At 37.1% G+C, this 27,500-nt stretch overlaps 1 protein-coding gene across 3 annotated transcripts in view; it reads left to right on the top strand.

Annotated features, from left to right (window-relative positions):
* LOC135222478 (uncharacterized) overlaps positions 1 to 27,500 on the top strand; it is a 73,764-nt gene that overhangs the window by 3,195 nt on the left and 43,069 nt on the right. Inside the window, exon 1 of one of the 3 annotated variants that reach the window (XM_064260574.1) lies at positions 8,218 to 8,236. The exons of 1 other annotated variant lie outside the window; for it this stretch is intronic. The gene's annotated coding sequence lies outside the window, so the exon portion shown is untranslated. Of the gene's footprint in view, positions 1 to 8,217; positions 8,237 to 10,911; positions 11,423 to 27,500 lie in introns of those variants that run through there. One more of the 3 variants, XM_064260568.1, reaches the window with a different exon arrangement.

Genomic DNA, 27,500 nt, shown 5'->3' with positions numbered 1-27,500 from the left:
CACCACTTAGTGATTAAGATCATTCAGCCATTTTGCTTCAAATGACTCCCTTAGCTTGGCATTTTCTTTGTCTCTAGCGTACTCACGAATCGATCTTGCAAGTGGATCGTGGTAGCTCAGTGGGATCGACGCCGGCAATCTCTAGTCCTAGAGTCCAGAGTTCAAAAACATTGCTCAGGCCGTGATAGATTTCCCTGTCACCCGACCTTGCAGTTCTTGCCAGAGGGGCGTGTGTGGGTCGCATAGGTCTACCTGCAAAGACATTAGTTGCCATTAGCTTGCTTCCCCTGGTCGCACTAGTAGAGTGGAGAGGAAGATGGCTGTGTCTAACTTTTTGCGTGTGTTTCCCATGTCTGCTGCTCATTAACAACCTCGTTGATTATAGTCCTTCTCTGAACCAACTTCGTTTCGTGGTCTGTAGCCTCGCCCTTTCATGAAGTGTTGATGATACAATTCAGAGCTGTTGTTAAAGGATAGTAAGGAAAAGAATATAAGGACAGGCAGTAGAGGAAAGATTACGATCTAGTTCGTTTGTTGGTCCTTAGGACTCGTGATTTTAGGGTGGGGGGGAAGTTGGCAAATCCGACCAGCGGGTAATCGGATGACTATCTGATTCATATGTAATGAAAAAATATTTTAAAAATGCAGCAAATCGGATATTTAAAAAAAGAGAGGAGGTTACGAGAATGGGGGAAAAGGAGAATAGGGGACAGTCACCGGCCTGACCAAATAGGAATGCCGTCCCTGGTAGAACCAGCTGAATCCTTGTTCTGTCATAGCTAATTACATTCCTTCCATTCAGTCCTGTAGATTAATATCACTGCTACACGACCAGGTGTTTCTTAAGGTAAGCTTGTCATGAAAACTTTCTCGCCAATGACGTTGGGCTTTGAATATGTTATCTGCTAAAATACTCGTATTTTAATGAAAAAAAATCTCTCAACGATACTAATCGCCTGTTTATATAACTTGTTTCGTGGTTAATTATTCCTGTATATTAAAGGAGCCGTATATGAAAGAACAGTGAATGCAATTTGTGGTAATAATATTTCTGAACTGTGGAAGCTAGCAAATTCTTTTTATGCACTATGTATTATGTATGTATGTATGTAGTCTGTTAAATAACCACATTCGACCCTCCTAAAAAATGTCACATTCATTCTGATCTAGAATATGATTATAAAAAATATTTTGATCACCCAGAGAAAGTCGCGACTGTTGCCAGGCTTCATTATTGTCTATCTCTCTCTCTCTCTCTCTCTCTCTCTCTCTCTCTCTCTCTCTCTCTCTCTCTCTCTCTCTCTCTCTCTCTCTCTCTCTCTCTCTCTCTCTCTCGTTGCATTTATTTGTCCGAGACCAATATGATTGTGCAGTACAGCAATCGACATGAACCCTGACCATTTCATAAGCACATTATTGATTATGTGATCTCCCAGAGCAAAAACAAAAGAAGAAAAAAAAAAGAGCTTCTTCGAGCCAACATTTGCTTAGGGAAAAAAAAACTCCAATGAAGGGAAGACTTCGTATGTCTCTCTGGTCCTGTTCATCTGACAGGAAAAACATCGTTCTTCCGAAACCGGTCGCATTTAGCAGTTTCGCAGACGGCATCGCACGCATGTATAGCAAATCAGCCGGATAAAGAAGGCCATTGTCATGTTGTGATAGGACTGTTTGGCCAAGGCTCCCCCGTCCGTATTACGAGTCCTTTTTTTCTTCTTTTTTTCTTTCTTCCTTCATGCTTTTTCTTTTCTTGTTATCGACTTCTTTCACATCAGTTTTTTTTTTATTTTTTTTTTTTTCTTTGATATAAAGTTGTTGTTACATGGCAGTTTTTTCTTCGTTAATATCAGTTTATTCTTTCATATCGCCATCTTAGACAACAGGATTTCTTCTTCTTTGATATGAGCGTCTTCCTTTGATTATTATGATAACAATTATGAATTGACAGTGAGGATTTAAACCAAAGACGAAGAAAACTATTGAGTTTATTAAGTGAAATTATAAATGTTGAACTGCCGTTTCTCGTCTTGAGAGGAAATCACCCAAAGAGCTGTCTTCGGATGTATGCACCACTTCCTCTCCACAGTAACTCATCTACCATATTGTAAAGGACCTAAAATAATAAAAAGAATATACGCTCTTGAAAAGAATCAATTTAACGTAAGAAATAAATCGACGAATTTAACGAGAAGGGAAAGAAATTCAGCAAGGTAGCTTCGTGAAAACGTAAATTTCGTAAATGAACACTCGTTACTAAATAAGAAAAAATATATTTGAATTACGTTCGTAGTTAATCTTAGTCAAAATGAAACTCTACTGGTTTATAAACCAAAGGCACAAGTATAATGGTAATTATAATGATAAAATCCTTTACTTTAATTTTTCGACGTGTTGGCTGACCCAGTAAATTTAGAAACTTATCATAATAAAGCGTCAAATTATATCTAAGAAACAGATCAATCCTTTTGAGCCTGCATAAGGTCTCTCCAACTGACTTACGTTTCTTTTAGATCCTGGTCTTTCGTGGTAAGATGAATAAGTCCCAGTTACTCGTGTTGCCTCTCTCCGAACATGAAATCCTATCGCTCGGCCTAGGTGGAGTTTATCCTTCCATGACACTTGAAAACTCCAGGGTAAAAAATAATGTCAGAAAATCTCAAAGGTCTGGTGCCACTCCACTCCGGACTGCTTTCTGTGCTGGTCTCTGGACTGGAATCCTGACTCTCCTCCGCTGGAAAAACTGTCCTACTGGCATCTGCCTCTGGCCTGGATTCTGCACCGTGAATAATAAATACTCAAAAGGCAGAGTGAGTGGATATTTAACTGTCAAAACAGTCCCATTTTTTTTTCAAGAACTATTCAGGCTCAATAGTAAACAAAGTCGCAAATTATCCTATAACCATAAAACAAATTACCATTAAACAAATGCCCATAGTTCCAACCACCATCAAAGTAAACAAAAGACATAATGTACTTCTCAATACAAACAGAAATATACGAAAAGCATAAAGATATTTCTTTACAATTATTGCTTACCCGTTTTATCATTTAGATTTTCGTTAAGCTTCTTACTCCCTTTCTTTTACGTTAATTTCTGCTTAGTCACTCAGGAATCTAGACGGGTAGATAACGCAAGAGCGAAAGGTAAGAGAAGGTGAACCAGAACTTTTCACTTGAAAGTAACAGCAGAATGGAAAGTTAATGAACAAATGGATCTCGGAATAAAAAATGCAAATGGAGACACGCGTTGGATATTGTACGACATGTAGATTGCTTTAATGAAACGTTAATCTAATGATTATAACTTCATCTTAATTAAGACTTTCCCGAAAACGAAACTGCGGTTGCAGCCCTTGCAAGGTGGGCGTTGCCTCTTGTCTCGATGATCAAACGTGGGTGGTTTATAGTGTTACTTCGTAACTCGGTGTCTTGCTTGGACTTGTCGTAAACACATCTTTTGTGAAACTCGATTCTAAGCTCATCATTTGCAATTTATGCTGCGAAGACTTTCTTGGATTTCAAGGTGCGTTTTCTTCACTTTCCTAGAATTAGGTAAATATATATGATATATAATATATAGATATATATAATATATATTATATATATATATATATATATATATATATATATATAGTATATATATATGATTTTTTAAATATATGAATTATATATACATTATTTATATATCATATATATATATATATATATATATATATATACATACATACATACATACATACAATACGAGTCAAAATCTGAAGTAGTTGTGCAGGGCTTAGACTAATGAGCTTGGGCATCAGTCATACTGGTAGCCAGGCCGTCCCACAGCTTAACAGCAAGATTAGTGCAAAGCTCCTGGTCCCGGGCAGTCTCGGTGACTTGCATAGTACCTCGACGGTATATGGACGGTAATGGTCTGTCTGCAAGAGGAGTTGCAAGCACCCCAGTTGCTGAAGTGCAGGCACTTAGGTCTCTAATGGAAGTTCCTTGTCGTTAGGAAAGATGACCAACAGTGCACTTAAGTCATGATCAGCACTGGGAAAGAAAAAGGAAAATTCCTTTTAAGCGAGTCTGATATGTAAGAAAAATATCTCCCAGTTGTCTGATAAGTCTTGATGACCTATTGTCAATCGGTGTGACAAATTAAAGCTTTGAGTCAAAGGTAGCACCATGATTTGTCCATTGTTCATATTCGTTATTTACAGAGATAAGTTGATAGATAGAGATTCCACAGCAAAGCCCACTTCAGCAAGGAAACAGTTGCAGCCTTTTTTTTTTTTATTGAGAAATAAACCATTCCACTTCTGAAATACAGTATATTAGGAGACCCCAATGAATGTTCCTGAAATGATACTGAAGTCTGATATTGCTTGCTCTTTTTTTTTTGAAAGGGTGTAAGGAATAATATATATATATTTTAAAGGCAAATATGTAAAATTTTAAAGGTAAATATGTAAAATGGCTGAAAACAGTGCTACCTATCTTTTTTAGTTTTCGCATTTTTTTTAGAATACAGAGCACAACTTTCAAAGGTAGGTGGAAAAGTTAGGACTTTATCAGTGAGCAGTGAACAATAAAAATGTCGGTTCGTTCATGCGAACATTTTTGCTCCATTTTTCTTTTGTGGGGCGGGGGAACATCGAAGTTTTTCTTCTTCATAAATTATTTCATTCCGGGTCAGATAATAATTGTTGGAAATGTTTTATTGTAGCCTATGAACGGCTGCGAGAGACAGCCATAGAGAGAGAGATGCGTCAATGGCCATGCGCGTTTCGTAATTGCAATATTGAACACCTTGAATTGCTGAAGAGCAAAACTTGATATTATGAATGGTGTGTAAAAACAGTTGCTTAGATATTCATCATTTCGGCAATATTTCATCCCCAATGAATCGTATGCATATGCTTCTTCTTTAGTAAAATTTCCCAATTTTTTTTCTTTAGTTGATGCGACATACTGGATCCTGTATGTCTATTATTTGTGCTATATTCTCAGATTCGGAGTATAAGAAAAATATACATCTAAAGACTGTGCCCTTATTGGTTTATGAATTTGATAGATTGTGATGGATTTCTGTATCATTTTGGCCTTATTTCCATCGTTAATTTTTCGCCCAGTGATTACCTCTTCTCTATCCCCAGCACATTACAGGGATAAACCCCAACACACTCTTCCTTATCCTGAGTTAGTTAAGGGCGACACGTCCTTCCTGTTCTGATATACCTTTAACCTTGTATCTGTAGTAGATTCACACCACCCGTGCATCTGATGTCTAGGCCAGTCCCTTACGACGCTTCTGATTGGCTGTTCATAAGCCATTCACAGGACTGGACACACTCAGTCTCTCGAGAGAGTTCACAGACAGGTTTATGTTCCAACTCTCCTGAAGGATACCTTTGAAGGACGTATCCCTCATGAGAGGTAGAACATACATCCTGCCTACGTGAACACGCTCGAGAGACTGAGAGTTTCCAGCCATGTGATTGGCTTATCAACAGCCCATCAGGAGCGTCGTAAGGGACTGGCCTAGACATCAGATGCACGGGTGGTGTGAATCTACTATAACTGCTCGTAATTCAAGGCGCCATAATCTTTGATAATTTAACGTGAGCTAAGGCACTACCTGCTATGTGACTGAGGAGCACCAATTCGCAAGAAAATTTCATGCGATGACAAGGTCTCCGTAGGGGGTTAGTGCCTTCAGTGCAACTCACGCGGTGCACTGTAGGCATTACGTAAGGTTCTTTGCAGCGTGGCTTCGGACCCTGGCTGCAACCCCTTTCGTTCGTTTTACTGTACCGCCCCCATTGATATTCTCTTTCTCCCATCTTGCTGCCCACCCTCTCCTAACATTGTTTCATAATGCAACTGCTTTGAAGTTTTCCTCCTATTACACCCTTCAGACCTTTCTACTCTCAATTTTAGTTTCAGCTCTGAAGGACCTCACAGGTCATTCCATTCCACGACGCCATGATGAATTTCTCGTTCTGAATGCAAGCTAAGCTCATGTTCCAGCTGTGTATAAGCGAGAGAGATTTCCACCCCCGTATTGTTATGTAATGGGCATGTGCTCAACAGGTCAGGATCAGCAGGGAAGTAGTTTTATCTTCCGCTGATCTACTTAACAGCAGTTATTGGGGGAAAAAATGGGGGTCGGGGGAGGGTTGGTGCCGGGCTTCATTTTGGCTCTAGACCAAATAGAGAGTGCTAGGTCTTAACATCACGTGAGGGAGAGCCAGCGAAAATCTCACTCTGGAATTCTGTGCTCTATTCAAGTTCAAAAGTTAGCAATCAATATAATGAATCGGGTATTTTCAGATGAATTTTGCGATAGCCATTATTTAGTTATTTCTTCCCGTGTCTTTCAAAGGGGAAACATCTTGGAATTCATAATAAAGATGTGAGCAATAATTAAGCAATTACCTGAAAGGTCTCTTCTCCCCAAAGGTTTTCGTAAAAGGTTGGTAAAGTTTTTTCGTAAAATCCCACACGAAACTTTTTTTTGTGTAGTCATGTTAACAGACAGGTAAACAAACAGATGACCAAACCGACTAACAGGCAGCCAGACCAACAAACCAAACCAAAATTACGACCCCTGAATGGAAGTAATATAATAATAATAATAATAATAATAATAATAATAAAATAATAATAGAAATAAGAAGGATATGGGATATGCCAGTGGAAATCGTACCCATAATCATAGGAGCACTAGGCACGATCCCAAAATCCCTGAAAAGGAATCTAGAAAAACTAGAGGCTGAAGTAGCTCCAGGACTCATGCAGAAGAGTGTGATCCTAGAAACGGCACACATAGTAGAAGAAGTGATGGACTCCTGAAGGAGGCAGGATTGCAACCCGGAACCCCACACTATAAATACCACCCAGTCGAATTGAGGACTGTGATAGAGCAAAAAAAAGCAAAAAAAAAAAAAAATAATAATAATAATAATAATAATAATAATAATGTAGGATTTTGCCTGAAAGCCAAGTAACGATAAGGTTTGTTAATTTTTAAAGCAATATTTCACTTATGGTGCTATGATGTCATACTGGATGAGAGAGAGAGAGAGAGAGAGAGCAGCATTTGGGGGGTGACTGTGAGATAGTATCCGCCTTCATCCGACCATTTACAAGGAGACTCAAGTGCAGGCCGTGACAGTCCTTGATTTTCAGCATCATCTTGCATTTAGGGTCCTTGAGACCACCCATCTGGATGGGAGCTGCGTCCGTGCCTAGTGACTCGTCTCTGCTCTTAGTTATGCATTACTGCAATTACTATCTAATCTGGCTGGTCATAATTCTAATCTGAAGTTACTTTATAGAGGCTGAGGGCATCAGATTTGCCTGCCAGGCACATTTCAAAATGCGTGTGCTGTATCGCACGTCTTGTTGTCTTGAAGACGTAAATAAAGTTGATAACCGTGGAGGTGGTGGGCTTGAGAAAAAAAAAAAGTTGCAAAAGAATAAAGAACGCCATGAGAATATAATACTTCAAACATATATCATTTTTAAGAAAGTATCCACGGAGATGTTAGGTAACGACCGTAGAAAATACTGGGGAAAAAACTGCAACGCTTCATATATATAAATATATATATATATATATATATATATATATATATATATATATATATATATATGATATATATATATGGATACATATATATATATATATACATATATATATATATATATATATATATATATAATAATCAGTATAAAAGGCCTATTAAAACGCTGGTTTAAAGTTAAGGACTATATTTCGGTGGACTTACTTCCACCCTTGGGAGTGTTTCCATTTTCCATGGGCCTTTTATATTTGATACGTATCCTGTTTTTTTTTTTTAACAGAGAATTATTTACACACACACACACACACACACACACACATATATATATATATATATATATATATATATATATATATATATATATTTCTGAATTGACAAAAACTTCAACGACTTAAGATTACGAATGAAAAAGAAAAGGCGCCTTGAAAGTGCAAGAAAGTCCTTGCAACATACATCATAAATGATGATGAACCGAGATTCGAGTGTCGCGAAACCGTTGACAGCCTCTATTGCTTATGAAAGAAAGCTGTGTCCATGACACGCTTAGGATAATATAACACCAGGTTACGAATAAACACCAAACTGACCAGTTTTAGCCTATACTGAGACGAGAAGGCAACGCCCAGCTTGTGAGGATGTAGACGGCAGTATCGTGTTGGACAGTAAGATCAATGTTTCTTTTAAAGCTGTTTACTATCGTATAATATCCACTGTCTACACTTATGTAGACACACACACACACACACACACACACACACACACACACATATATATATATATATATATATATAATATTATATATATATATATATATATATTGTGAAATCACATTCACTTAGGAATATTTGATCCCCAAGGGGCTAGTACTAAACACGGCGAAACTGTAATTTCCCTACACTGTTTCGCCATGTTTAGTACTAAACCATCGGGGATCAAATATCCCTAAGCTAATTGGCGATTTCATGAATTCCCTGAAGATTTCGGGGAGTTTCGTGAAATCCGGGGTTTGTACTAGTCTAACCCATATATACCTTGGTCTAACCGTAACATATATACAAAGCGCGCGAAAGCTGGATGGGTGAACGTTAAGAAGTGAATTTTGTGGTCACTTCAGGAGGTGGCAGTCACCGCTTTCGTCAGACAAGCCATCACCCACAGCACCACCTTGTGATACACAAACACACACAATGAGCTGGATCGTTTTCATCAAGTTTTAAGACACACTGACTTTAATGACAACATCGTTTGGAAGGGGATAAAATAAAAGGAATGAAAAAAAAGAAGTGATGAACCCACAGAATGAAAATAAAGAAGCGAATGAAAAAAAAACCGCTAATGAATCGTAAACAGTTTTACCGCGAACGGAATCGTGGAGGGGAAAAAGCTGATGGAAACATTATATTATATATATAAAAAGTAAATGGGGTTAGTAAACAAACAGTATATCTGATAATATACCGTCATTTAGAATATACAAAACCCCTCGTAACGAAGACTAGCACCGGCGTAGTCTGCAAATAATCATTGCGAGAAAAGAGAGATAAGAATCTCCGAAATATATAGATTGGACTATCCGGCCCCAGGACATCCGTAGAATGGAGGTTACCCTTTCATGAATATCAAGCGTAGTTTCGAGGTCAGAAAATTGTCTTCATACATAAATATTTACAGAAATATTAAATAGCACCAATATATATATATTAAGTATATATATATATATATATATATATACATACATATATATATATATATATATATATATATATATATATATATATATATATAGAGAACATCTTGAATGATATAAATAAAGACAAGCGACTTACTGCTAAGTAAAGGACAGAAAGTCGAAAGTCCTAGTACACTGCATTGTTTCTTTTTCCTTCGTGGTATTTGTCTATATATATATATATATATATATATATATATATATATATATATATATATATATATATATATATATACATGCACAATTTCAGCTGTATGAGTGACCAGTAGAAATTAAATTACGATTATTTAGGAAACGATAAGTCAAATACTATATAAGTGCATGCCTTTGTAGAATTTATTAACACGTCTATGGTTGACCGAAAATCTGCAAGGCTTCTTGTATCCAGAAAGGCGACGATATTGACGTTAATTGCTTTTGACGCGTTGTTCTACGATTCTGGTGTAGTTCTCCCGTGTGGATTTCGTCAGTGTCCATTACCTTTGAGACAAAACTGCGTTAATTACTGTACCTACCACAGCGAAGTATAACCTCATTGCTCCCAATGCTTGGCCTTTGGGTTAAACCTCATATTTCATTCCATTCCATTGTTCCTTGACATCGTTGTACAATGCTTTGTTCAACAGTCTCCCAAAAGTTTCATGACATCAAGGAATTTCTGCTTTGATTCGTGGTGCTTAGCTTCTCGAGTTCGTGCGTTCACATGGCTTGGTCGTCAAATTAGTCCCATGGGTTTTGCTATAAGAATATTAGCTCAGTATTAGAATCACATGGGGATCAGACCATATTTTATTGTCAGTGTCCATTTGTGCTCTGCCTTTTTTAAATCTAGAAAAAAAGTTTTATTTTTATTTTAGGTTAAGGAAAATTTCTCAGCTTGAGATTGTGATTAAAAGTACCTTTTGCTGTCCGTTCTGCTTTCAAAATCTGCAGGAGTCGCTGTATTATTATAAGCGGGTTAAAATCTCTGAATATTGTTTTAGGGTAATTGTTAATTCCTTCCTTTTTTACTCTTAAATTAAATTGTAGGTAAGAGGGAGGAGTGCAGTCTCTTACAGTATCTTTTTTTTAAAGAAATAATTGACAGTGTGACAGTTGAGCTGTTTGCATAAAGAGTACTCTCTCAGTTTTTACCGTTAATTATAAATGAGCAAATGAGAGACAGTCGACACAGCTACGGTTAAGCATCAATTATTATTGACACCATAATTACCTTAAATCAAGACTGGTAATGTGAAAATCCTATTAACACCATCGTAGTATTGTTGATTTTTATTCAATCTAAATTGCGATAATCACAACGGTCTCGCCTTTCCCCGAGACGTGATCAGTGCCACCTTGAGATCTGGAATGCCTCCCCATGAAGGCAGATTACCCTTAAATAACCCTGCTTAAGACAAAGCTAGTGCCATCTGTTGGCAGAATTTACGAACCACTGCTATGTTAATAATAACAAACCAGAAAAATGACCGTGGAATCTGATGAAGGCAGCTGTTCGTTTGTGCGTGCGTCAACGAGAGAGAGAGAGAGAGAGAGAGAGAGAGAGAGAGAGAGAGAAGGAAAGGGCGGGAACAGGAGCGCTGGGGGCGTACGGTGGTAACTTTGGGCGCCAGTCTAGTCACGCATCTTGCGCTTCACTCCTTTCCTCCCTCCGCCTCCAGCTATTCCTTCTCCTTCCACGTCGTCGCCGTCACACGGTTCTTGCGACCTCTGCTCTGCGCCTTCGAGTTTTTGAGCGCATTCGCCGTCTTCTACCAAAGGATTTTGTGGCCATTGTCACTGGGAGAATGAAACACTCAGCGCTGTCCTGAACTCTTGGAAGTGCTTCTGAGAGCAGTTTACTGTATATATATAAAAATAAACTTGGAATGTTTTAGATATCTGTGTTCTTAAGGGAAAATGTGATGGTGATCGAATAAGGATTATAAAAGGTATGCTCAGCAGGCCTTTGTAAATACAAATCGGTACCGAATCTTTGCATTAATCGAAAGGGTTGCTGTAATTTCCCCGGAAATATGCGTAGACGCTCGGACGTTCATTATGTCAGTGGAGTGCGGTGTTATTGAAACAAGGTTGGACGGAGGGGCCTCATTTTCTGTTGAAGCCTGATATAATTAAGGTATGTTTTATCTGTTATTATCATTTGTTTGCACTATTTCAGAACGTCTCCAGTCAAATATACTTAGTGTTAGATGGAATAGCGCTTACATCCTGGTAATTAAGACTAAAAGGATTTCATTTATTTGTATATTTATTGACGTTTACACGATTATATTTGGCTGTAGAGCTGGACTTGACAAGAATACGTAACAATGAGGTCAAACGGCTACGCAAACTGATTAAAAATCACTAGCAACTCTCTGTAAAAGTTCTATGCCTTAATTACCGACACTGATACCACTAGAGTTAGCCCTGCATGTGTTCGGTTTTTTTTTTTTTTTTTTTTTTTTTTTTTTTTTTTTTTTTTTTTTTTTTTTTTTTTTTTTTTTTTTTTTTTTTTTTTTTTTTCCATCACTATTCTATTTGCTTTTAAATGTCTTCTTCATTTAGTTTGTGTTAAACACCAGGGAACAGTTGCGTCCAATTGAAATATCCCGTGCGTTAACCATTTCAAAGAAATATTGTTTTTGTTTCGCGACTAAAGACAGGAAAACTGAAAGCTAAGTTTATGGAGTGAAGCTGGGAATGGTTTGTTTTATATAACTGTTAAGAGAGAGAGAGAGAGAGAGAGAGAGAGAGAGAGAGAGAGAGAGAGAGAGAGAGAGAGAGCATTCAGAAAAGCAGACGACACGCAAACGAAATGAAAGTCTACTCATATATGGGAGACTGTCATCACGCCGTCAAACTGTCTATAAACACGTGACCCGAGCTACCTAGCTATATTGGTTTTCGTGAACCTGTCTGGGAGAGACGGACTACGAATATGCAAGGGTTCTTTAGCTTTCCTGACAGTATACGAGTATATAGGTCTAGACCGAAGTTTCACGTTCCCTGTTGCTGCCAGACAGTATACGAGTACATAGGTCTAGACAGAAGTTCCATTTTCCCTGTTGCTGACAGTATACGAGTATATAGGTCTAGACAGAGGTTTCATGTTCCCTGTTGCTGACAGTATACGAGTACATGGGTCTAGACAGGAGTTCCATGTTCCTTGTTGCTGGCAGTACACGAGTATATAGGTCTAGACAGAAGCCCCATGTTCCCTGTCTCGTCAGCTGTTAGATGGAAACTATCCAGTTTTTAATAGTTCTGTTACATCTGCAATTGCTTTACAGTTGTCCAGTACTTTTAGAGTTTAGGAATTATTTATGGGTTTTGAAAACAATAAAGCAATGGTTCTTGCCGTTATTTTCGTACTCTCCTTGTTCTAGTTTCCTAACAGATACAAATAGCCACAGGTTGGAAAGTGAAGAAGAGCATTTGAGACCGATTTGAAAAGTACTCTAGGGCGTTGGAGTAAGATGGGCCAGAGTGAAATGCAATGGAACAAAGGAAGCAAAATATTTTCTCTTTTGGAGAATTATTTTCATTAAATTTCTTTCGTTATGGAGGAAAATATGAACGCCTTCCAGTCTCAAAAATCGTCAAATTGCAACTAAAGACTGTCTTTAGAAGACCTTAAATCCTATAAAATAAAGGAAGTAAAATATCTCTTTTTGGAGAATTATTTTCGTGAAATATCTGTTTCGCCGTGATGATATTATGAACTCCTTTCAAATCCTGAAAATCGTTTAGTACAAAAAAAAAAAAAAAAAAACTTCTTTAGGTGCCAAATTATAACGAGATTCGAATCTTGCAACCAATTTTTATTTACATTTTCTGGGTTTGCTTGAAAATAAAGACCATCTCTTCTGTTATTTCGTCGTCTACTCTAGATTACCCTGCTGATTATAGACTCATTAATAGGATAGGTAGCTATCATAAACTTATGATTTTAAAAATAAATACATGTGTATTTCACATGTGGCGAGCCTTCCATTCTACTTGCGAAAAATGACCAGTAGGCTTCTCTCGTTTCGTGGCGAACCGTTTTCAGCCGTGCTTCGTGAAAAGCTGAACGAATAATTTGCATAAATAAAAGGGGTAATGTTGGGTTCATGTGGCCTTCACATGTCATCTCGCAAATCGTGAAAGACGAAAGATTGCCCCTTGAATCACCCTGTGGTTGCGTTCGTCAGTTTGAGTCTAATTTATTCATGAGATTTTCAAGTTTTGGTGCTACTTATTAAGGCCGTGGTCACGCTTTCCGTGAAGTCGGGTATTATTATTATTATTATTATTATTATTATTATTATTATTATTATTATTATTATTATTAAAGTCATTTTGATTAAATATATCAGTTATTTAGTTATTTTAAATTGTGCTTTTCTAGGAAATCTGTTTGATAATTACGAGAATGATAGATTGCTTTGAATAGAGTATAATACAGGCCATCAGAAATCTTAATTTCTTTATTTATAAGTTAGAAGTGACACTAGACAATAGATAATCATGTGCGTGTGATGCTGTTCCATCCTTATATAATAGGAGTCTTAAAATAAGATAGTGTAAAAGATTCCGAACGTATACCTTCACCTGTCTTGGACGAATTAAAGAGGATTGATCTCATTACATTTAAAACGAAAGTGGTTAAGTCGGTGTTGATATTAAAATTTTGCGTTTCTATGACCGACTTGTTTACCCCTCTCTCTCTCTCTCTCTCTCTCTCTCTCTCTCTCTCATCATCATCATCATGTTTATATTAGTCTCATGACCAAGTTTCTCTCTCTTCTCTCTCTCTCTCTCTCTCTCTCTCTCTCTCTCTCTCTCTCTCTCTCTCATAATGATCATCATGTCTTTATTCGTCTCAATGACCACAAGTCTCTCTCTCTCTCTCTCTCTCTCTCTCTCTCTCTCTCTCTCTCTCTCGTCTCTCTCAAACCAAACCTCTTGTCATCATGTCTTTTCCTTCTAAGTGGCCATCTCTCTCTCTCTCTCTCTCTCTCTCTCTCTCTCTCTCTCTCTCTCTCTCTCTCTCTCTCTCTAAAACGTTGGTATCATTTCTTTATGGAACTTTGAAAATCGACATTGACTGGCGCAATGCCACACACACACACACACACACACACACACACACACACACACACCTCGCATAATGTTCGCCCATCAGATTCTCATTAGCATGAATGAGCTCTGAATCATGAGTCCTAATTGCGATACAATATGGACGGTAGAATCGTCTCCTTTTACTGCATAGGGTGGAACAACTCCCCGTGTTTTCTCAGCTTCGTTCGCTGCGCTTAATTCTGATTGTGGAGAATGTCCGTCGTTTGTCAGGAACGTCGTTCAAATGTTGCTTCTCGTGATTGCTGTTTGAGAGCCTATGCGTTTTGTTTTAATTTCTTTCCATTATCGATTTCGTTTTCAGATTTTATAATATATATTAGATATATTATATTATATATATATATTATTATAATATATTTATTATATATATATATATATATTATATATGATATATATATATAATTTAAATATATATCGATTTTAAATAATATATATATATATTTTTATATTATCATAGGTTTTATTATATATAAATATATATTCTTATATATTTATATATATTTATATATATATATATTATATATAATATATTATGATTATACATAGATATTAAAGCCTAGATGCCGCATCGGCCGGCCGGACATACGTCATCAGGTCCGCCATCTTGGCGCGGTAATTCAAACAATGCAGCAGGCTGCAGTATAAGACGTTTTTTCGCCACTATTCGCTTAATATTGCACGGATTTTCTTGTCTGATGGTTCGTTACAAAGCTTACATAATTCCCTACAAGGATCTAATAAAATAAAAGTTGTTCCTTATTGTTTGAAAGTTAACTTGCAATGACTTTGTTGTAGCAGGTAGGGGGAAGGGGGCTAGTTGTACACAAATGTTAATATTTACACATAACTATTGCTGTAAACAATAATTTGAAATGCTGTGATAAGACAGATTACTAAAGTATGCCTACAGCTATGGATCTGTGCAACTTAAGTAAAATCTTTGTCTCTCGAAGTGCTCTGTAAAAAAAATCCCCCAATATAATTTTTGGCACAGGCCTACAAGTTTAAGTCATAAAACTGTAGGGTTGAGCCTAAAATAAACTACAGTAGGCCCTAGAATAACTAGGATTTCTGTGTTATCTAGCCTTTGCATCTCTGCCTGCTCCTTTGAGCCTGGGGGGGTGGGGGTTCTTCCAATTTTTTGGAACGGGGTGCTCCTCAGTGAATTCTGACCTCTAGACCTGGCTTTGGAAAATTTAGGGGGGATCAAGAGACCTTGTCTAGTGGCAAAAGTGACCTATCTCTAGACCTAATTTTATATGGTGAAATAATTATATAGAACTCAAAATTTTTCACAAAACTACCTTTAATTTGCTCAGACTAGGATATATCATTATATGGGCAAGCAATTAAACAGGTTCAATATTTAGCTCATCTCTAGACCTGTGTTGTCAAGGACCCAAATTATTATACCTTATTTGGGATAAGGGCCTGGGCCATCTCTATACTTCTACCCTTCCAGAAGGGGACCCATCTATAGACCAAAATTGCCAAAATGAGCCAATCCTGACGAGCAACCCTGTATACCCGGTCATAGTACCCCCCCCCCCCCCCCCAACACACACACACACCTCCACAGAACCTTTCAGCCTAGGCCACAATCATAAGGCCAGTCTATTTTTTTTCAGCTAACTGTTCATTGGTTTGGTCACACATGTAAATTTAAAGCTATGGGTGGCCTTATGGGTCATTAAGCCTATACTTTGAAGTAACAACTCTCAAAATGTATTGCACAATGATTTTTTTTCATGATATTTGTTCTTACATTGAATGTATATAAAACATTTATTGTACATCTGTGCATTTATTTATAAATATTCCCAGCAGTTTAAACAAGTTTTTTTCATTGCTGTTTCCAACAGTTTAATGATACTACATTGTAATGATAATCTATATGCATTGATATGAAATTAGCAGGCTATATCAAAACATCAACAAAAACAAAAAATCATTATGTGCCTTGCTTGGCCATTTAGTTCTTATTACAAGGACCAGATTAATACTTTAATATTACATAGCTATAATGCAGTGAAAGAAATCGAGAAACATCAAATTAGTGTCCAACATACACGATTTACCCTATTGACCTAATGGCCCTTAAACAATATTGTTTTAACCATTTTTTTTCGTAGGCTGTCTTATCACAGCATTTCAAATTATTGTTTACAGCAATAGTTATGGGTAAATATTAACATTTGTGTACAACTAGCCCCCTTCCCCCTACCTGCTAAAACAAATCATTGTAAGTTAACTTTCAAACAAATAAGGAACAACTTTATTTTATTAGATCCTTGTAGGGAATTATGTAAGCTTTGTAACGAGCCATCAGACAAGAAAATCCGTGCAATATTAAGCGAATAGTGGCGAAAAAACGTCATATACTGCAGCCTGCTGCATTGTTTGAATTACCGCGGCCAAGATGGCGGGCCTGATGACGTGCGCCAGCCTATTCAGCTAGCGGCCGATGCGGCATCTAGGCTTTTATATCTGTGTGTATATGGATATATATATATACATATATATTTTATATATTATATAATATATAGATATATATAGATATATAATATATATCTATATATTATATAATATATATATATATATATATCCGTTTTGTAAAAGGGGAAATTGTGTTATCTAAGGGTAAATGCAAAAACATAATGATAAAAATAATAATAATAATAATGATAATCATAATAATAATCAATAATAATAATAATAATAATAATAATAATAATAATAATAATAATAATAATAATAATTGGTAAATAATGACAAATAATGAATTTATACGCCAGAAACTTAAATAAATTTGAAAAGCTTGATTGCGTACCTTATTCATTTCGTTTTTAATTTTGGCTGATAATCCATATAGTTTTATACTTATAGCGTCGGTTGTTTGGTTTGCATGATTCTAATAGTAACAATAATAATATTTGTGTATCAGTCTTTCCCATCGTTTCGAATTTTGAGTTTTTTTAAAGACCAGTCGAAACAACTTCACTAAATGGAATTTGGAAAAAAGATATCATACTAAAAAAAAAAAAAGTTGGAAAGGAGTCTTTAGAAAATCTGGTATCATAATGTATACGGTAAAAATTAATTGCTAAAGTGATTAAGATAGAATATCGCATTAACAGTGATATTTGAGGGGATCTAGTATACCCAAAATAACACGAACGTTCGAATTTGGTCAATTCAAAATTTGTGACAGGGTAGTTTATATGAAATACCTGGTTCTTTGCAGCTTCCCTTCGGCCCCTAGTTGCAACCCCTTCCATTCCTTTTACCGTACATCCGTTCATATTCTTTTTCTTCCATCTTACTTTCCACCCTCTCTTAACAATTGTTTCATAGTGAAACTGCTTTGTGGTTTTCCTCTTGTTAAACCTTTCAATTTTTCTTACTGTCAATTTCCGCTTCAGCGCCGAATGGCCTCATAGGTCCCAGCGCTTGGCCTTCGGCCTAAATCTTATATTTTTCCTGTATACAAAAACGACGATTTTTCCATGTTATCTTGAGAAATTTAACTTTGCTACGTCGAAATATCCCTGAGATTTGGATGTGATTACATTTGACAGAGGCTTTTAATGGATGAATAGCGCATCAGTGGCTTGACCGGTATGGTCTTGGCCTGCCACCTCGGTGGCCGCGAGTTCGATTCTCGGGCATTCCATTGAGGTGTTACAGATGTGTATTTCTGGTGATAGAAGTTCACTCTCGACGTGGTTCGGAAGTCACGTAAAGCCGTTGAGCTCGTTACTGAATAACCGCTGGTTCCATGCAACGTAAAACACCATACAAACAAACAATTTTTCATCGATTAAAGCTTCTGTAAATTGTCCTCGCATTCGAAACTCACGGATATTTTGACGTAGCAAAGTGAAAACTTCAAAATAATATGGAACACTCGTCGAGATACTGATCAGTCGTTTTTTATATACATGAAAAATCTAAAAGGTTGGAAAAAGACGAAAATATGTTACAATCTCGCATGTTTAGTTTACATTTCAGCGATAATCCGATTTTCTCGGTAACCAGATATATTTTCACTGAAGCCAAACTGTTATAAATAACGAAACGACCAAATTCAAACCGTTCGTGTAATTTTGGTATAGATCCCTTCATATCTCATATCTCACTGGTAATGCGATATTCTGTCCCAATATTTTCAAGGTAAAATCAAAGGGAAAGATGAAAGTGTTCGTCTCGACTGAAGTCATAGTCAGAAACGATCGATTTCTGTTAATTGTAATTATATCTCCTGTCATTGCTAAGCCGATCTTCTCGACTTTCCTTTCTCTGGTCACCTTCAGGTCTGGGTTGCATGGAAGTGGGCGTTAGGGTGTCGGTCCCAGTGGCCTCTGTACTTTGGGAAATATTTAACTGATTTTATTTTATTGACGTTTTCATTTACATTTGCGTCTGGGTGCACATTTTCTATTTTCTCCCGAAACGATTTGATATAAAATCGAGTTGAAATCCACAGGAAACCTACAATACTTCTTTTCTCTTTTTTTTTTCTATTCCTTTTTTTTCCTTTCGTTAATGCTTCCTTTGTCTTTCCCGACTCCGTCGTACGGGGAGAGAAGTCTGTTATCATCATAAAGTGGCTTTGGGGGATTATACAAGCGATAGTAAAACCGGCTTTTATCCAAATTTAGGGCCGCGATTTTTTTTTTTTTTTTTTTTTTTAGCCATCGCTGCACGCACCCCCTGCCCCTCCCGTGGCTTCTCCTCCCTTTACAGGGGATTCGATTTTGCATGGGAAGGAGCGTTTCTTGTTAAGGTTTACTGTCAGGGTTTTGGGTACGCCATGCTTCGCTGAAGATCTGGGTACATCATGCACACGTGTAATAAATAGGTGTGCGTGTATTTGTGTCTATCAAATAGATTATCTTTTGGTCATTAGTTAAGTAACAAATTGGACTAGTAACTCATCTCAAAAACTCACTCTCTCTAAAATCTCTCTCTCTCTCTCTCTCTCTCTCTCTATCTCTCTTCTCTCTCTCTCTCCTCTCTCTTCATATTATTTATATTATTTTATACATATTTATATACATATATATTAATAATAAATATTATATAAATTATATCTATATATATATATATATATATATATATATATATATATATATATATGGCAGATAAATTAACTGCTCTGTAACAATTCTCTTCCAGCTCTTGCATAATAAATGAATGACATGGAAGTGAAAATGCTATTGCTACTACTACTACTACTACTACTACTACTACTACTACTACTACTACTACTACTACTACTACTACTAATAAAAATAATAATAATAATAATAATAATAATAATAATAATAATAATAATAATAATAATAATAAAGATACAGAAGAAGATTGGTCAACATCTGGAATGTGAGGAATAACACCCCCCAAACAGAGCAGAGGCTGGCAGACCAAGTAAGGAACATAAAGAAAAAGAACTGGCTCTCCCCAAAAGATAGAGAAGAACTGGAAAGGCAAATGTCACACGACAACGAATTACACGAAGACGAACTGAGAGACGATGCCACAGAAGACGACAGGGATGATGAGGTATCAAACAACGACACACGAAGAAACACCAACAAAGTAACAGAGAGGACGGAATGGGTAGAAAAAATTAGACAATGGATGGAGCCAGATACAGAGAGAACAAAGATCCCCTCCATGAAAGCCTACAACACCAAGAAATTAAGGGAGAAAACAAGTGAGGTCAATGAAATAATGGGCATAATACACACCACCAGTATCACAGAAACAAATAACTTGGCATATGCAGGAGCAAGATTAGTAGCAGAACTGATGGGGATTCGAACACCAACACCACCAGCACAACCAACCCAACAGAAACCAAAACAGCGACCTCCTTGGAAAAGGCGCCTGGAAAAGCAAATCATGGTGATGAGATCAGACTTGAGTAAACTGAAAGAGATGGCAGAAAAAAGGCTAAGAAGCAAGAAAACAAGGACGGAACTCAACGAGAAATACAAAGTACAAGAGAGGGGACTAAACAACACAATAGAAGATGTAATGTAAAACATAGGCTTAAGGCCAAAGCACATAAGATCCAACGGTACATGAACAGGAATAAGGGATACCAACAGAACAAACTATTCGGAACCAACCAGAAAAGACTATACAGCCAACTAAGAGGGGAAGACAACCACCCAGAAATTCCTGAAGCCGAACCAAGTAAGAGACTCTGGGGAAAACATATGGAGCAATCCGGTATCACACAACAAACATGCAACATGGCTCCAGGAAGTCAAGGAAGAAGAAACAGGGAGAATAAAACAAAGATCCACAGAGATCACGACAGACACAGTTAGACACCAACTAAAGAAAATGCCAAACTGGAAAGCCCCAGGTCCCGATGAAGTACATGGATACTGGCTCAAAAACTTCAAGGCCCTATACCCACGAATAGCAGAACAACTCCAGCATTGTATATCAAATCACCATGCACCCAAATGGATGACCACAGGAAGAACATCCTTAGTACAAAAAGACAAGAGTAAGGGAAATATAGCCAGTAACTACAGGCCTATCACCTGCCTACTAATAATGTGGAAGTTACTAACAGGTATCATCAGTGAAAGGCTATACAACTACCTAGAGGAGACAAACACCATCCCCCACCAACAGAAAGGCTGCAGAAGGAAGTGTAGGGGCACAAAAGACCAGCTCCTGATAGACAAAATGGTAATGAAGAACAGTAGGAGAAGGAAAACCAACCTAAGCATGGCATGGATAGACTATAAGAAAGCCTTCGACATGATACCACACACATGGCTAATAGAATGCCTGAAAATATATGGGCAGAGGAAAACACCATCAGCTCTCAAAATACAATGCGCAACTGGAATACAATACTTACAAGCTCTGGAATAAGACTAGCAGAGGTTAATATCAGGAGAGGTATCTTCCAGGGCGACTCACTGTCCCCACTACTCTTCGTAGTAGCCATGATTCCCATGACAAAAGTACTACAAAAGATGGATGCCGGGTACCAACTCAAGAAAAGAGGCAACAGAATCAACCATCTGATGTTCATGGACGACATCAAGCTGTATGGTAAGAGCATCAAGGAAATAGATACCCTAATCCAGACTGTAAGGATTGTATCTGGGGACATCAGGATGGAGTTTGGAATAGAAAAATGCGCCTTAGTCAACATACAAAAAGGCAAAGTAACGAGAACTGAAGGGATAAAGCTACCAGATGGGAGCAACATCAAACACATAGATGAGACAGGATACAAATACCTGGGAATAATGGAAGGAGGAGATATAAAACACCAAGAGATGAAGGACACGATCAGGGAAGAATATATGCAGGGACTCAAGGCGATACTCAAGTCAAAACTCAATGGAGGAAATATGATAAAAGCCATAAACACATGGGCAGTGCCAGTAATCAGATACAGCGCAGGAATAGTGGAATGGACGAAGGCAGAACTCCGCAGCATAGATCAGAAAACCAGGAAACATATGACATACACAAAAGCACCTACACCCAAGAGCAAATACGGACAGACTATACATAACACGAAAGGAAGGAGGGAGAGGACTACTAAGTATAGAGGAGTGCGTCAACATCGAGAACAGAGCACTGGGGCAATATCTGAAAACAAGTGAAGACGAGTGGCTAAAGAGTGCATGGGAAGAAGGGCTAATAAAAGTAGACGAAGACCCAGAAATATACAGAGACAGGAGAATGACAGACAGAACAGAGGACTGGCACAACAAACCAATGCACGGACAGTACATGAGACAGACTAAAGATCTAGCCAGCAATGACACATGGCAATGGCTACAGAGGGGAGAGCTAAAGAAGGAAACTGAAGGAATGATAACAGCGGCACAAGATCAGGCCCTAAGAACCAGATATGTTCAAAGAACGATAGACGGAAATAACATCTCTCCCATATGTAGGAAGTGCAATACGAAAAATGAAACCATAAACCACATAGTAAGCGAATGCCCGGCACTTGCACAGAACCAGTACAAAAAGAGGCACGATTCAGTGGCAAAAGCCCTCCACTGGAGCCTGTGCAAGAAACATCAGCTACCTTGCAGTAATAAGTGGTACGAGCACCAACCGGAAGGAGTGATAGAAAACGATCACGCAAAGATCCTCTGGGACTAGGTATCAGAACGGATAGGGTGATACGTGGCAAACAGACCAGACGTGACGTTGATTGACAAAGTCAAGAAGAAAGTATCACTCATTGATGTCGCAATACCATGGGACACCAGAGTTGAAGAAAAAAAGAAGGAAAAAATGGATAAGTATCAAGATCTGAAAATAGAAATAAGAAGGATATGGGATATGCCAGTGGAAATCGTACCCATAATCATAGGAGCACTAGGCACGATCCCAAGATCCCTGAAAAGGAATCTAGAAAAACTAGAGGCTGAAGTAGCTCCAGGACTCATGCAGAAGAGTGTGATCCTAGAAACGGCACACATAGTAAGAAAAGTGATGGACTCCTAAGGAGGCAGGATGCAACCCGGAACCCCACACTATAAATACCACCCAGTCGAATTGGAGGACTGTGATAGAGCAAAAAAAAAAAAAAAAAAAGAAAAAAAAATAATAATAATGACAACACTAATGGTAATTATAACGATGATGATAACAGTATAGGTATGGACTTTGCATGAATCAGAAAGTGCCGATTTGGGTCTTGTCTTTGGTAATCTTGTCTTTGGTAACAGACAACAACATTTGTTTTGGTTTAGATTAAGCTGGCCTTATGCCGACACGGGCTCTTGCTCCTAGGATAGACCATAGTCTAACTAACCTTTAATTAAGCAGGATGTTATCTCTCCTCGCGACCGTGTAGTGGGTGTGAGGCTTGCATCCTCATTTTTATTATCACGTAAATGGAAGGTTGTGTTGGTTATCAGTACATTTTTTCTTTACTGTTGTCGAGAGAATCGAGGAGAGTAGAGATAATATGACCCAGTTCGGCAGAACACTGTGACATCGAAACATCTCTATAAAGGCGAGAGTATTACAAACATTGTAAAAAAATTTTTTTTTTTTTTTCCCTCGTACTAGAAACTTTCCTATGTAGCAACTTTTCATACGCATATACAGTAGAGATTAGTCGGTCAACATTATACGCGTGTATGTGTGTGTGTGTCTGCGTGTGTATGTAATTTGTTAAACATAATTGGTAAAGAGCGCCTCAGTGGCGTGATCGGCATAGTCTTGTCCTGCCTCCTCGGTGGCCGCGAGTTCGATTCTTGGACATTCCACTGAGATGTGAGAGACTGAGAGAAGTGTATTTCTGGTGATAGAAGTTCACTCTCGACGTGGTTCGGAAGTCACGTAAAGCCGTAGGTCCCGTTGCTGAATAACCACTGGTTCCATGCAACGTAAAAACACCATACAAACAAACAGTGATTGGTAAAGTTACCGGAAACATAATTGAAGAGACGATGTAAACTTTAGGCGCAAGATGCTCGTCACTCAATCGTCTTTTGAACTTTCATGAAAAATTAAAATGATTTCTCAATGGATAATGTTTCTCCTACAACGACCTAGAATCGTAGAAGTTATTGTGGTTGGGTTATTCTGTGCTATTTCCTCTTTGGGAAGAATCAAACCGGAGAGTAATGGCAGATGCTCGAATGCTATTCTCCTGATGCGCAATATTTCTCTCTGCCATTACGCGCGCGAATGAGCGTCTGCTTACAGTAAATATGTTATCGCTTGGTTTGTTAAGTCTATCTCTCTGAGGATATGTTTGTTTAGCTATATTTTATCTAACTGTATATATACTTACATATGTTTACGTATTATATATATATAATAATATATATATATATATTATATATATTAATATATTAATAATAATAATAATTATATATATTATATATAGAAAGAGAGAGAGGGATAATTATATACTGCATCTTGAAGTACAAGCAAGGAACTATAATTCAAGGGATTTCATATAAAAGAAAATATGGTCTTCGGGAATCTTATGTATTCATATATATATTATATATATATATATATATATATATATATATATATATATTTAACCAGGAACCCTCAAAGCAAAACTATACATGAAAGGAGGTAAAAGTCCGAGCGAGTTATGACCCCGGCAACTGGCGATCAGCCAATATCAGTTTTCAAAGGTCAACCAGCTTGACCCATCCTATGCAACCGTACTTTATCTTACGTGTCAGGCATCAGTCCCGGATTTAATAGTATAGCGTCTAATTGCGTCCGCGATATTAAGCTGAATATTCCCAGCGTCCTTAATAGGGGCTGTTGAATCATGCACTTATCTAATTGTCAGTTGCAGGGATCATAAATCGTTCAGACTGAAAAAACTATTTTATGTATATTTAGGGAGTTCTCTCTTTAAATGGAATTCCTTGAATGCTATTTTATTCTGGTCCTTTTGGCTCTTATATTTATATGTATATATATACACGTATACGTATCTGTACAGATTTACGTATAGATATATATGATTATATATGTATATATACGTATTTACACTCATTGGCTTAACTGTGGATAGATCTCTCGGTATAAATACCGACTTTTCTGTAACTTTTCTCATTCATCTGCCTGAAGAGAGAGACAGCAGTCTCTGAAATATGGTAGTACTTTCTATATATTGGCGTTTTTATGGGCTCCTTTTATGGGATGAAATTCTGTTGAAATATATATAATATATATATATATATATATATATATATAGATATATATTAATATATATAAATATATATATATATATGCGCACAGCTTTGTCTGAAAGGAACTTTAAACTCGAAGTTCTTACGTATGTCGTCCTATCGGTTGCAAAGTCCAGCGATTAGTGTAGCAATGTTTTTCTATAAGTATTCCAATTTATACGTAAATATGTCTCAGAGAGAACATGGTATACCTCCCTCGACCTCCAACCGACGAAGCCAAAGAGAGACAATACCCAAACCTACCCACAAAGGAATTCTAGACCACGAAGCCCTCTAACCCACGCTGTGACATTTGAACCTAAGTTGGCACATCACTCCCCTTATTAAATATAATCTAAATGTTGTTTTGGAACCTTTTTATTTTATTTTTTCTATTGTACAGAATTTTGCGGTTTGGTCACCATCATCCTTAAAAAGGGGAGGAGGCTCCGAGCGTTTTGGATCTTGGTCCTTTTTGTCCAGATGGGGAATCAGGTTTCGTTGATGATGGTAAAACCGGATTATTTGAAATTTTGATAGATTACTTTAGTGATGAAGTAATTACTAAGTAATTATTTTCACCCGGATGTAACCAATGCAAGGAATACCAGTTATTTCAGCTATATTACAAAACCACGAATCTTTGGTATTATATTTTTGTGTTTTAATTGATTTATGGAATGGCGAATTAACATACGTTGGATTTTTCACAAGTATATTTTTTTTTTCAAAATTACTACTCTTAAGCAATAGGATTTGTTCCAGCAACATTTCAAACCAGCCATCAGTGGAATATTCTGCATTTTCCACAGATAATTGGAGTGATATACACGGTTGTACTCAAGTATAGATTGCTAACAATCAGTTTTTACTCAAATGGAAACTTTTTTAAATCGGTAACATTAAAATCATTATTTCTGAAAGGGATATCACTATTAGGTTAAAACTAGATTTTTATGTATAATCTATGATAACAGTGAAAAATTTATATCATAGATATAAGACTAAGTTTATTTATTTATTTATTTATTTATTTATTTATTTATTTATTTATTTATTTATTTTTTGCTCTTATAAATAATCTAACGGTAGGAAATGCATGCAGCATAAATAATAGAGAGAAGGTCCAATCAGACGACGCTACGTAAATCTACCCTATGCCACGCCCTTCTTTTCCTCCCACGAACAATTACTTTGATCACGGCAGCAATTTCAAGAACAGTATTATGCAGTTAATTTAAGCAGACGTCATTACCACCTCTTTTCCTGTATTCTTCGTGGCGTTATCTGATATAGCCCAGCAGATGGCTGGTTGCATGCTATAGCGAATCCATTTGCAAATGAATCTCTCTCTCTCTCTCTCTCTCTCTCTCTCTCTCTCTCTCTCTCTCTCTCTCTCTCTCTCTCCATGACTTGATTATCTTTTAATGATGAAGGTTACTTACTCTAATGACATCATTCCGACTCGGACTTGACGACTTGAGAGATACGCCTCAAGTCTTAATTGAAATCTCACTCCGGAGGCTGCGTTTTGATAGTCGTGTTCTTTAGGGACATTCTTGATTCCCGTGTTCTATTTACAGTTTTTTTTTCTGCTCTAGTCAACTTTTTTTCTTTTTTTCTTTTTCTTTTTTAAAGTGCATCTTCAAATGATTTTCACACTTAACGTTTTTCTGTGTGACAGCCATGTATACTATCGGCAAGGAAACTACAGTTTTCGTTAACTTTAGTTCATCGAATTTCGCTTTTGTTTTTTACTGAAAGACATAATTTCGATAAATTTACCCTAGAATATGAAAATACAATGCATATTATATCATATAAGTTGAAACTGCAAAACAGAAACGTTCAGATACTTAAAAACGCGATTGACGTCCGAAGTAATTGGAATTTCTCAGAGGGATTGGTCATAGAGATATGGAAGATAGAGAGTGAATTTCTGATTGTAGTACTATGTATTACGACGACAATATTTAGCATTACTTGGTATTAATCTATTAAACCCTCGGTTAGCGTTGCTTGTTTAGTTTCTCAGGTTTAAGTGAGAGATATTACCAGAGAGGAAAGTGTTAATAGTGTCTGTTGGCTTAAACAATAAAATATGTACCTGGTAGTTTGTTGATTGTGGTGTGTTGCAGCTGGGGCGACAAAGGCTAGCAACTTCATCCCAAAATGTTTGCTGTAACCGGAAATGTAACGTCAGAAGCCACCTTAACTTAGTTGTTTGGGAGAAAATTTTCGTATATATATTTTTTATGGGGTGAGGTGGCAGCCTCATCCCTTTATGCACCCTGGTTGTGACCCACCACAGTCCATTAGCTACCATTTATACATAATTCAAAACCAGGCTAACAATGGAAAAATGAGATTTAA

This window comes from Macrobrachium nipponense, chromosome 20 (assembly GCF_015104395.2).
Source record: "Macrobrachium nipponense isolate FS-2020 chromosome 20, ASM1510439v2, whole genome shotgun sequence".
Lineage (NCBI taxonomy): Eukaryota > Metazoa > Arthropoda > Malacostraca > Decapoda > Palaemonidae > Macrobrachium > Macrobrachium nipponense.
Note: the sequence above shows the minus strand (reverse complement) of the source record. Positions and strands in the feature narration are given on the sequence as shown.